The following is a 14030-nucleotide window of genomic DNA, read 5'->3' on the forward strand; positions in this document are numbered from 1 at the left end:
CCAGGTTCGGCAGAAGAGCTCAGGCATTGATATGCCCGAGTCATCACAAAATGGCATGGCCTTTGATAATGCAGCCTTTAGTAGAGCATTGAAAGAACTTGCAGATGCTGAGGGCGTTAATCAAATGACTTATAGTATAGCCTCTTTAATCCTTAAAGAGCCTGAAGCTCTGTCTGCATACTCATATCTGCCAACCTTAGAAAAAAAGGTCGAATACCTGCTCTTTACCTGGAGGTTGAGGCAGGATCCCAAGAGTGTCTTAAGGGTAAGCTGTTGTTTTGTTTTCTGCTTATTCATCTCATATATGATGATAAACTGTTTTAGATTTTCTACAGCCATTTCAGTTATTTATACTTATTGTTCTTTCGATGGAATATTAGGCAGAACTTCCCACCAGCCAGCTAGTGTGAGGAGAGGAGCCTAAACCTGAGCTCCTGCCTGCTGGTAAGCCAACCTTATCCCATCCTGTAGAGAGATAGCGAGAGGGGGAAACACCACACACCCATTGTGGGGGGGGGGGGTGACCTTTCATATATATAGCCGAGACGGCTTGATGTACAAGTAAGAGTCAAGTAGACTTAGAGTACAAGGCAAGTCAGCTATACATATCTCTAATACCCGCCCGCAGTCTGAGCGGGAGGATCCCGGACACAAAGACTGGACCTAAAATCAGTAAATAACTGTACAGGCAAGCCTTTGGTCATAATATCCGCGAACTGGTGAGACGACGGAACGCGTAGCACACGAACCTGTCCCAAAGCCACCTGGTCGCGGATGGAGTGAATATCGATCTCTATATGCTTCGTGCGCCGATGATGTACTGGATTTGCTGTCATGTATACAGCACTGACATTATCACAGTAGACAATCGTCGCCGAAGATAGAGGCGCATGAAGCTCCTGAAGAAGCTGCCGAAGCCAGCAGGTCTCAGCCACAGCGTGTGCCACAGCACGATACTCGGCCTCCGCACTCGAACGAGAGACAGTAGTCTGTCGTTTGGAGGACCAAGACACCAGGTTGTCGCCGAGGAAGACACAGTAGCCCGAAGTAGATCGCCGAGAGTCTGGACAGCCTACCCAGTCTGCATCTGAGTATGCAGTGAGGGAGGAAATTGGACCAGCACCGATGTGCAAGCCAGTAGACAGCGTACCCTTCACATATCGCAAGATCCGCTTGAGCAACGCCAGATGAGGCTCCTGTGGATCGTGCATGAAGAGGCACACCTGCTGAACAGCGTAGGCGAGGTCGTGGCGCGTTAGTGTTAAGTACTGAAGGGCACCAGCCAGACTCCGATACTGGGTGGCGTCGGCCACCGGAGCTCCATCTGTGGCCGACATCTTGGCACGAGTGTCCACTGGTGTCGACGTGGAGTGACACTCGGCCATGCCGGTGCACTGGAGGAGATCCACCGCGTACTGTCGCTGAGATAGAAAGAGGCCATCCGACGAGCATGTGACCGAAATCCCGATGAAGTGATGGAGATCCCCGAGATCGGTCATGGCGAATTCGGAGTGGAGTAGCCCTGTGAGCCGGCGAAGAAGATCCGTCGAGGACGCCGTCAAGATGATGTCGTCGACGTAGAGCAACAAGTAAGCAGTGTGTCGACATGGCGCCGGATCAGATTGATCGGCGCTGGGGGCGGCGCGGCCAGGGAGGAGGCACCTGGGGCGGCGTGGCCAGGGAGGCGGCGCGGCCGGGTGGGGTGGTGGACGTGCGGGCCGGGTGGCGGCGCACGGGAATTAGGGCAGCAGAGGGGTTGGGAGCCAGGGAATTAGGGCCCGGACTCTTGATACCATGTAGAGAGATAGCGAGAGGGGGAAACACCACACACCCATTGTGGGGGGGTGGGTGACCTTTCATATATATAGCCGAGACGGCTTGATGTACAAGTAAGAGTAAGTAGACTTAGAGTACAAGACAAGTCAGCTATACATATCTCTAATACATGCAAGCTTTGTTCACTTTTCCTGTGAAATCTAATGGGCCAGCCAAAAGTGCTCCCCTTCCACAGGCAGATGGTTGCTAGTATTTAGGTTCTGCAAGTGAAATCTAATGGGCCAGCCAAAAGTGCTCCCCTTCCATACGTAGATGGTTACTAGTATTTAGGTTCTGCAATTGCAGCTGACCTTAAGATATATATGTTTGAGCTGACTGCGTTCAGCCTTCGATGTCATCTCAGTCAGTAGACATTATGATTTGTTTATAGCAACTGTACTACTGCAGTTTGCAATTATACTTTTATGGCTTAGTGTTAGGGAAATACGGTATTTTTGGAGCCTATAATTTCCCTTATCTAAACATTGTGTGTTTCTCATCTTGTCATCTCACAGTCAGTAGACATTATGATTTGTTAATCTGTCTAATTTTATACCTTTAGCTCAAGGAAATGCAGAAGGAGTTGGCAGAGAGGGATGCCAGTCAGCAAGCAATGTCAACGAAGAGTAGTGCAAGGAGTCCATGCAGTTGTTCAAGCTGCATTGTTGTTGTTTTGGCCTTGCTGTTTGGTCTGATGTTAAGAACAGGGATGTTTGGCTGATGCCAATTGTGCAGGAAACTGAGATCAGAATGCTGCTTGTTTCAACATCCGGCTCCGGCTGGCAGTAGTAAATTATATGAACTGGATTAGTTCTTTTGGTCAGCAATGGTTCTTTTGTTGCAAGGGTGGCTAATTTCTCATGTATGGTGATGTGAACTTTTGTTCCTAACCAAAAACGAATGCAGAACTGCTCCAAGAATATTCCATAACTCTTAAAACATCAAATATTCCTGTCTTGAACATGGAATATTTACACTTTGTTATAAGAATATTCTATATTACAACATCAAATATTCCTGTTGCATGTACTTTAGTGATTTCCAAGAGCTATATGCATGTAGAGTTCTTTTTGCCAAAGCTTCACAGATGTGTCCAGAGATTTAAAATTGCACACATAACTGACTTCTGTACTGCTTCATTTGTTTCTACTATGTGGATTAGGATTTGAAAGTTTTGCGATGTACTTGACTACCAATCTCTTACAATGTATCATCAATCGCTACAAAACTAATGGTGTATTAGAAGATATCTGAATGAAATATGAATGCATTCATACAACTTTGATACACTAAGCATGCATATCATTTAACTAGTTCAGATTTTATGAAGGTTGACCTTTTAAAATCCAAATTTGCCTTTGTAAATGAACGGTGCATCTGGGAAAAAATAGCTTCAAAATTACATGTAGACATTCATGCGCTTGTCAAAGAAACTACTTTTCATACATATTCCATTTCTCCGTTCTTAGACTTATTGAGCCATTATCCTTGCATTCATGCAAGTATTGATGCTTTGCAATGTTTATAGAAGTTGTAGACTGTGTAGTTGAAGTTACCTATATGTGTCAAGGTTGTATGGTTTTCATGAAATTCTTGATTGTATTGTAGGTTGTCCAAAGATTTCAGGAATTGTTTGCACAGACAAAATACAAGGAAGCAGCAGAGCTGGCTGCGGAATCTCCCTAGGGCCTGCTGAGGACGCCTAAGATCGTAGCGAAATTTCAGGTGAGTTTCTGGTTCTTTTGTGTATGATGAAGCTATTGAGGTTTGTGCACCTCCTTTCAACAGGTGTCACCTTTGGACATTTTCATAAATCATAGTTAATTTGGTGAAATAACTACTGTGCTAGGATCTTGATAAATAACTACTGTGCCTCAGATAAAATATCTCTATGAATATATTATATCAAGACAGGGCATTTTAAATCTTCTATCATGATAATATGCCATTGAGTGATGTGTTTACATTTTTCATTTCATTGGTCTCACCTTTTGCATCTATATTTATCACATGATATTTTGCAGGAATATAAACATTTTTTAGAGGAGGCTAAAAAACGTGATCATAGGTTACTAGGGCAGGCACAGGAACTCTTCTTTTTCCATCCTCTTAGGTACCTGTACCTTAGCACTCCTTTATGATTTTCTCTTCTCTTTGATATCTCAATTCAACATCTTCGGTTAATAATGAATTGCTGATTTATTTACAATTATGCAGCCCTGGAAGCTGCTTCTTCCTTCCACATGGTGCTAGGATATGTTTCTTATGTTTTAGCCAGATAGAAAGAAGTGCCGGCTTACGAATGGACAAACAGGGGAGTCAGGTAAGAAGAATCAGCCTCGGAAAAGAAGAATTCTAAACTTATGGACTTTTTGCGACAGCAATATAGAGATAGAGGATACCAAGAGGTATATTTGTTATTTACTCAATGATATTGTTGTGCAATTTCACTGTTTCTGTTCCTTATGCTTGACATGTAGGTGTTGAGCCCAAATATTTACAATATGCAACTTTGGGAAACTTCTGGACATGCGGCAAACTACAAGGAGAACATGTTCGTTTTCGAGGTAGGCGCATCTACAGATGATACAGCAGAATCATAAGTGTTGGTTATTTTACATATGTCATAGACTTAGCAGTGAGTTACTAACTTCTGCTGGTTGCTTGTCGGATCGATTCTCCAGATTGAGAAGCAGGAATTTGGGCTGAAGCCGATGAATTGCCCTGGCCACTGTCTAATGTTTGATAATAGAGTTCGTTCATACAGAGGTGAGTTTCTTCCTAATTCGATATTGTATTCTAAATTGTTTTATGTCAAGTGAGTCATGCTGCTTTCACAATAATGCCTTGAAGCTTCTTTTCTGAACTGTTGTTTTCTGCCAAAGTTTGTATATTTTCTTGTTATCGTTAGGCCAGCATTTATTATTAATCTTTTGTGCTTTGTGTCATCATCATTTAATACTTGAGATTTTCTATAATCACATTTTATATGTTCTTTTAAGTACTTTTCTTGGTAAGAGAACTTGAACTCTAGAATTATGAAGAGATTAAATTTGAACCCGTTTTATTCAGTACTTCATATCATGTTAATAGAACTTGAGCTCTAGAGTTATGAAGAGATTAAATTTGAGCCTGTTTTATTCAGTACTCCAAATCATGCTAATATCTACATTAGATGGTCCTTGGGCAAGGGACACTATGGGCATGCCGCAATTGAAACAACTGATGTGCAGGACTCCAAAAACCATGAACTGAGTTGGGAAAGATAGAATGCTTACAGGGCAAGGGGTTTGCCATTTTTGTATTGGATATAATTTCACGGCTTGCCTTGAAATGAGATAGATAGGGTCTATCAATGAAATGAAATCAAATCAACTCATACTAAACTTTTTCCTAAGCAAACTCGGACCAAAGCTAGATTGGATCCAAAGAAGCCTGTACTGTCACTGATGCTAACTCCAGATGGCACCACATGCGTAATTAAGCTTGATTGTTCCTATTCCATTCATCCTTTTTTTTATTATCTTGATTTTTTAGTGGATCCTTTTTTTTATCATTCTTGTGCATCCGTTGATTTTGACAAATGTTGTGTGCAATGGCTGCCTTTCTTCTCTTTTGAAATGCTCTACAGAGTTGCCTCTTCGCATGGCTGATTTTGGAGTTCTTCATAGAAATGAGCTTAGTGGTGCACTTACAGGTTTGACACGTGTTAGGAGATTCCAGCAGGTATGGAGGCTGTTCTGTGAGTTTTCAGTTATATTTAATGATTTTGTTCTGTCCATACTAACTATTTTTTTGATGTTTATGTTTCCGGCAGGACGATGCTCATATCTTTTGCAGAGAGAACCAAGTAAGCTTTATTTGGATAGACCATACTTGTTTACTATCCTCTAGAATGAATCATTTCATACTTTATTCTGTAATAATCAATTGCGCTATAATTTATATAAAAGTGTATGATGTTATGATAATTGCTTTTGCATGCTGAAGAGTGAAGACCAGCACTCTGCATACATTCTAATTTGCATCCCTACTTGCATTACTAAGTTGTATAGTGTGTTAAATATGTCTTCCTTTTTCTGACTGTAGATGTATTGTGGCTTGGATTAGTTGGATATCTTTCCCAGTATTGTTGCCTACATTTATTAAAAGTTTGTTTTTGTTGCAGATCAAGGATGAAGTTAAGGGTGTTTTGGATTTCATCAATCATGTTTACGAGATATTTGGCTTCATATACGAGTTGGAGTTGTCTACGGTATTCTTCTATTCTTTTCGTATACTGATAGCATTTATTAACCAGAATCTATGTCTGAAAATTGGCACGAAATGATGATGGATTGGGGGCTTTAAGTTGCAATTTTAATATGCATGATTAAGTTCACTTTGATGAACAGCCTTGTTCTTTTTCCTTTTATTTACTTTCTTAACCATTAAGGAATTTGAATCACAAGATAACTGATGTATCTGTGAATGAATGTTGCTAGGGTTATTATCACGTACTTCTCTTTCAGACCTATTAAAATCTGGGTAATCATGTCAGTTTGTTCGTGGTTTCTGCTTGCATCCCTTTTATTATCTCAGTGAACTGTATTTAGATATGTATGTTTCATTCTTGTGTAACATGGAGTTGGTAAAGTTCATGGCATGATCTCCCAATCTCTCTTCTAGCATTTGATGTTCATGTCTCTCTTTAATTCTGGACATCTTGATTGGATTGATATGTTGTCTTATGGTGATTCAAAAGACTGATTATTTTCATAATTACTGAATAATTGCATGTTAAATTGTGACGGCCATTTCTTTTCTATCTTTGCTATTGCCCATTATGACATAATCTTTGGGGGCATAATGTGAATTCTCTGAGCCTCAAAGATAACCCTTGATATTACTTGTTGCTCTTGGTTCATACTCTAACCTGGTCATAATGTCATTTTTACCAGAGACCAGAGAAGTATTTGGGTGATATTGAAACCTGGAACAAAGCAGAGCAACAATTGACAGAAGCCTTGAATGAATTTGGGAAGCCGTGGCAGGTACCTACGCAAAGACTATGAAGGAGCCATTCTCCCCTTATTCTTTCCAAGCCATTATGCTGCTAGACCTGCATTTGTACACAATATTCATTATTTTGCTGCGGTAAACGGGGTTTTCAGTAAATTATGCTGTTAAAATTCTGTAATTTTGATCGTTTGTCTTGATTTTTGTTATTCACGGATGCTAGGAAGTCTAATCCTTGGGGAAGAGTCTAGGGCTTTTAATTAATACTTGCTGATTTCTGGGGACGAAATTACGAGTAATGTCTAATGAGCTTTAAAATATTTCATGTTGGTGGGTAAGGTATCTGTTAGCAAATTGACAATTAAACAACTATGTTGTTTTCACTTCATCTTGGGACTAAAGTATTGGAATCTTGTCATCACGCTTACTCTGATTCTGATTGATTTAGTTGCTATGCAAGAGTGCGCTTCCTTTTTTTTCTGTTGCTCTACGAGTGAGAGGCAGTGGAGGCCTGCTTCTTGGTGTGATGAGTGATTGCCAACACGTGGCGCGGACTAACTGTGTGTAGTCGCGACTCTGTGGAGATTGCGCCGGTTCTTGGTCTGTGGTGTGCAGGTACACAGATGGCATGGTGGCAGCGAGACGGTTTGGACAAGAGCGAGGCGCGTGACGATGCACCATGCGGCGGCGTTGCGGTGGCAGGGAGCTCGACGACCATGTGGAGGCGGGAGACCTTGCGGTGGCATTGGAGGCCCGACCGGACGACCGTGCGGTGGAGAAGGGCGGTCCAGATGCTTGGGCCACGGCTAGGCTGTGTTGCGATCCACTCCTGGCGCCAAGGCGGGACAACGTGGAGTTTGTTGGTAGCTCGGGAAAAACCAACGGCTGGGATGCGTCGATGTCGGCCAAGTCGGAGAGGGATGGCGATGGCGTCTGGATGATGAAGGCGCTAGGGCTCCGGCGGGAGGTCGGACACGTGGCGACATCGTGCTTGGCGGATGTGCCCGGAAACATCGCGCGGGAAGGTTTGGCGGTTCCTCCAAAACCGCCCCCGAACTCGGTTTCGGTAGTTTTCCCAAAACTGCCCCCCTGAAGATTCCAGAAGGACGCGTGGCGACGTCAGGGCGATTGCGTCGGGTCGAAGCAAATATCTCCAAGTCGTCGCAGCCGTCGGATGGTCTTCAATGTATCTTTTCCGGTTTTGCCCCTAAGGTCATTCTAGTTTAATTTCAGCACTTAGGGGTATTCTAGTCTTTAGAGGGAGACTTGGAGGAGAAGAAAGAAAGGGAGGGCAGCAGCACACGGATGGATAAAGGGAGGCAGAGTTGGAGCGCCCTGAGTATCTCTGCTGGCGCACAAGACAGACACGGCGCCCCTCCCTGTCTTCTCTTTTTCCTCTCTGTTCCTTCCTCTCTTTCTTTAGGGTAAGGTTTTAGGGATGGATTTTTGAGACCATGTATTGAATTCGATTGGGAAAGGAGGCCCCATCCTCTTTGTGCCCTCTGGGCTTTTCGATTTCTTGTGAATTCAATACTTCGTGTTCTCGTGTTTGAGTTGAATTTCAATTCCGCGATGGATCCTTTTGTTGCACGAGATCGTAGTGGTTCTTAGAGCTTTTTGTGGTGAATTCATGTCCTCTTGCCTAGTGCAAAACTCCTAGGATTCACGAGCTCCTTAGGATCGAAGTTCTTGAGCATTTCACGTTTTGAGAAAACCCCGTTCTTGCTCGGGATTTTGTTGATTCCTCTCAAACCATGGAGTGAATCGTCGATTCCTTTTGTGCGTACGTTCATAAGGTCTTTATGATGGTGCCTGCAAAGTTTGGCCAGGTTTGAATATGATTTGGGCACTCAATCATCGAATTTTCTAAAGGGCGCGAGCTGGAAAGGGTTTCTGGACTCTGCTTTTACTAGCACCGGATGAACCGACGCTTTCAAGTTGCATGCGTCGGATCAACCGGTGAGTAGGCTGTTCTGTGGTTGGGTTTTGGCCCTTTGGCTCGTTGCACCGGTGCTTAGAATCCGTTGAGCATCGGATCAACCGGTGATCTTGTCCTAGCCGTTTTGGTACCTCTCTGGACAACTGCACCGGCGCTTCTTCAATGCACCGGTGCATATGCGTCGGTTCAACCGGTGCTTGCCGGTGTTTGCGTCGGTTCAACCGGTGCTTGATTTTCTGTCCTGGTGGTCTCTCGGGTGAACTGCACCGGTGTTTCCCAATTGCTCCGGCGCTGTTATCATCGGATCATCCGGTGCTTGACGTTTCATCGCTTTTGTATTGCGTTGCACCGACGGGTAGGATTTCATCCACACCGGTTCAACCGGTGCTCTTGTTTCTCTGCTGCAGGCTCTGCTCACCGGTTAAACCGACGGGGTGCCCCTGTGCTCGTCGGTTCAACCGGTGTGTATACCGTGCGTTGGATTCTTGTGCTGCTTTTCGGTGTTTGCTTCTCCGTTGGTTCTTGTTCGTTCGTAGGGCTTTCTTGTGTTGGTGTAGCTCCTCCATAGCTACTCCACGCTGTGCCTAGGACTCTAGGGTTGGGTGTGCTCTTTGGGACTAAGCCGAGCTTTCATTTGCGGGAATTTTTTATAGGCTCCCATTCACCCCCCCCTCTCTGGTCGCCTTTCTCGGTCCTACAACGAGGAAGCGCATATACATTTTGCAAAATTGTTTAGCCATTGCTTGTATTCATAGGACTTATGTAGATGTTCTAATGCAGTTTAATGAAGGAGATGGTGCTTTCTACGGTCCAAAAATTGATATTGGTGTGTTTGATGCCCTCAAGAGGAAATTTCAATGTGCAACCCTACAGGTTTACCTGAATATTATTCTGCCATTAACTGTAGATTTTTAAAAATAGTCTCATGTATCTAACTTATATATTATATGTTACAGCTGGATTTTCAGCTCCCCCTTCGCTTCAAGCTGACTTACTCTGCCGAGGATGAAGCCAAACTTGAAAGACCTGTGATGATACACAGAGCAATCTTAGGATCCGTTGAAAGGATGTTTGCCATTCTTTTGGAGCATTACAACGGTAAATGGCCCTTGTGGCTAAGCCCTCGCCAGGTCATTGTTTGCTCAGTATCTTCTGGTTCAGCGGAATATGGAAAACAGGTAAATGGTCCTCGTATCTGCAAACTGAGTTAAGCTACATAGTTCTCTGTGGTAGCTGATGCTACCAAAAAAAAAACTGCTTTAGTTATTCCATTTGGTGGTCCTCCCCAGTGAAATGGTATTTTAGATGGTTCTTTGTGGTTACTGGTGTGAAATTGCTTAGTTTTTGTCTCTAATTCAAACAACAAATATATTTACTAACTTTGAGTTGGTTGATGAGGATTATGACTTATGTTTGTTTAATAGAACTCAAACATTTGCTCGTTTAACTTGCTGTGGTACATAATTGTGGGTTTCATGTAATATATGTTCCCAATACATTCCCTTTTACAGACTTAGGCAAACTTGACTGTGCTTATTTTACAAACTTGCTAATTGATCTTTTGGTTTTCTGATACCAGGTCCTTGCCAGGCTACATGAAGCTGATTTTCATGTTGACATTGTGACAGAACAATCCAAAAGAAGGTACTTCCCTGTAGCCATTCTCTTTTACCAGTTTCTTTTGGTTTTTCATATTTGTTTCCTCATCCTTATTGAACGAAAATTCTGTGTCACAAGGTAAGAAATTACATGTAGCAAGTATGTTTTTTCATGTGTTGCACTAAAAGATGGTTAGTTAAGTAATGGCATTTATAACATTAAGGACTATCCATGTCATTTTTCTTGTCTATACAGTGAGCAAAGTTGTCTTTGATGTTTAAGCAACGGGGCTCATATATATCTTAATGCACCGATTTCTTACAGGTACGGGAAGCCCAGCTAGCCCAATTCAACTACATTCTTGTTGTAGGTGCACAAGAGGCAGAGACTGGTAATGTACGTTTTCTTTTCCTTGTGCCATTTTTCTTTGCACAATCTGTATATATCAATCCTCAGATATTGATGCAAGCGCTCTTGCTGGTTCATGTGAGATACTGAATTACGTGGCTCCCTTGTGTATTGCAGGTATGTGTTAGGGTAAGAGACAGTGCCAACCTATCCACAATGAGCGTTGATGGCATCATCACACGTTTAAAGGAGGAAATAGCAGCTTTCAAATGATAATGATGCTCCATGATTTTTTTCCCGAGTCATCGACTCCATTTGTGATTTTGACGGAGTTTGTAGCCAACAGCATCAAATTCTTCGTGTTACAATCCTTGTTTCTGTGGTTGAAATTGTGCAAGTTAGTGCCATGATTTTCTGTTAAAAGAAATGCTTTATTTATTTCTCTTAGTAGCTGTGCATATGTGTGGTGCTACGGAAGACACAAATTTTTAACGTCACAAGAGGTATGAAAAAGCATGATGTTTTGCTATGACCAAATACTACAGTCGTCATGATCTTGTTTTGAGGCACACGCTAATCATGATAAAGAACATAGGTGCGCATCTTCGTTAAAATCTTTGAAATTTTTTAGTTTTATCGAAATGCATTTGAACTTGCATTTTGCCCATAGCACCTATACAGCTTTCGCTGGTTCTGTCTCTGACCCAATCGTCCCTTCCAGGAGCCCGGCCGTGATCAAGCCACACACCACAACGTTCCATCCTTGACGCGGACTTCACTCGCTTAACGACGCGATCACATATACAAATCCATGCAGCGGCCCAACATCCCTGTCAATTGTTCATGACGATCGAGTGAGTTTATGTACAACACGCCACCACAAGCTCACTCCAAGGATGTTACATGAACTCAAAAGTTACAGTCCAAGATGATATGTGATATTATATCCTAAAAGCCCTACAAATTTGCTAGGATTTTTTACACATGTATGTATGGCTAGTCCATTTTACCGCCACAAATATACTAATAACTGGAAAATAGTTTGTAACTTTGCGTCACAGTTGTTTGTTGCATAGATTTCAAAAAGGGATTGATTTTTTATTTGGAGCAAATGATCAACATCAGATATTGAAGGGAAAAAGCGTTGACTTACATATGTTGCGTAGCATAGTGCTACCAACACATAAATTTTGGTTGCTTTTGACACGATATATATTCCTATGTTTATTCTATACTGTTATGTCTGTAATTATATTTTTTTCTATAATGACATAAAGGCAAACTGCTAATATAAATTGTCCATCTTTCCAAATTCTAGCCATACTTAGTTTTCCAAAAAAAAAAGGGCACATCTCATGTAAAAGCACTTTAAATAAAGCAGGCATTAAAAAGTCTTCTTATTTATTTGGGGCGCCCATAGTACAGTTATATATTAGCCAACACATGACGCAAATTTAATCTCACAAAGCTATAATAGTTATTGTTAGCACCCAAATATTTATAGTAGCAAGACTATAAAGCTTCAATGTTAATATTTATTTACCATGCTTATAGTAGCAAGACTAATCTTGCTGCTACGTTCTGTTAGGTGCTATGAATTACAGGAAATTAAGTGGTTGACTTAGCAGGCGGGGCACCCCCTGGCTGGTTAAAGTAAGCTAGCTAGTTACTGCTCTGCTCGTCTAGTCAAGTACCGCAGTAGAGTTTAACCACCAAATTCGGGATTCCTCCAGAAGAGACAGGCAAAACTGCCTATATATTTGGAATCAAGAACAGTGGTTCTAATATTGAAACTTTGTATTCTCATCTGTAGCATTCTAAAAATCAACTGATTTAATTAATCTCCATCATTGATATTACACCAATGCAAGAATATATACTCCTAACGGATAATTAAATAATTGCCGACTTCACATTGCAGGAATTGAATATGGTAGCTTTTTGAGCCATTAATTAAGTAATGAATCCGCGTACAACATAAATTTGACTGTTTGCAAAAGCTGGTTCTTCAAACTAAAACCTACCAATTTCATTCACCGTCCAAATATTCGAGGGTATATACTGGTTAACCAATTGACACACCACTGAATCAGTATAGTAGCCAAAATTTGTAAACCTAGCACTGCAATTCATGGTGCATAAGGAGGGACGAATCCGTGCGACGCGGGGCTGGATCTCAGTGGATCGTGGCAGCAAGGCCACTCTGCCACTTACAATGCCCCGTCGCATATTTAAATCGTCTGCAAAGGATTCAGCCCGTCGCCCGTGAGGAAGGGAGCTTCGAGGCGGCCTGCCACGGCACATCGGCCGGGTAGGCTGAGCCAATGACACGAGCCCTTGGGGCGCGAACGCCCTAATGTGGGTCGGGGCGAGCGGCGGGCAGGAAACTACAAGTACGCCGCTGTGGCCGTAGAGTACTTCTCCAAATGGGTTGAGGCCAAAGCACTCAGGGACATCACAGCAGGAGCCTTGCAAAAATTCTTTTGGCAGAACATCGTCTGCCGCTTCGGGGTCCCGAAGGAGGTTACAGTGGACAATGGCAAGCAGTTCGACTGTGCAACTTTCAGGAAGTTCACCACTCAGCTTGGTACCAACTTATACTTCACGTCGGTCTACCACCCGCAGTCCAACGGCGCGGTGGAAAGGGCCAATGGCATCATCTTCGCAGGCATCAAGAAAAACATCACTGAGCTGCCGAAGGGGAAATGGGCGGATGAGCTGCCGAGGGTCATATGGTCTCATAACACAATAGAGTCGAGGACCACGAAGTTCACCCCTTTCAAGCTCCTATATGGCGAAGAAGCCATAACACCCGAGGAAATCAAACTCAAATCCTGGAGAACAGCCGAAGGGGCAGAGAACATCGAAGAAGACATCAAGCCCTCAATTGACACAATCGAAGCTGGCAAAATACAAGCAGCAATCAACTTGGGAAAATATCAAGAGGAAACACGAAGGTGGAAGAATAAGAAAGTGAAGCCCAGAAACATCAAAGAAGGCGACTTGGTGCTTCGAAGAATACCGAATGCCAAGCAAAAGGGCAAGATGCACAGCAAGTGGGAAGGCCCATTTATCGTCGCATCTATGGCAAGGCCAGAGGCCTGCAGGCTCCGCACGCTAGAAGGCACCGAAGACCCTTATTTATGGAACAATATTTTCTACTACCACCAAGATCTGCACCGACGGCCGCTCCGCCCAGGCTCGCGCCCTGGGTTTTTGTAACACCCGGTTTATAAAAGGACATAAACCGAGCAATCATATACGTGCCAGGATCAAGTCACACGTATATACAACAGAATGAACAGTATATCACAGCACATATCACGTAAAA

General features: G+C 42.9%; 1 pseudogene; it reads left to right on the forward strand.

Moving 5' to 3' along the window:
- The first annotated feature begins 183 nt into the window (after positions 1 to 183).
- LOC120681697 lies at positions 184 to 11146 on the forward strand (annotated as a pseudogene).
- Positions 11147 to 14030: the final 2884 nt, after the last annotated feature.

The sequence above is a fragment of the Panicum virgatum genome, chromosome 7N (genome assembly GCF_016808335.1).
Source record: "Panicum virgatum strain AP13 chromosome 7N, P.virgatum_v5, whole genome shotgun sequence".
In the NCBI taxonomy this organism is placed as follows: domain Eukaryota; kingdom Viridiplantae; phylum Streptophyta; class Magnoliopsida; order Poales; family Poaceae; genus Panicum; species Panicum virgatum.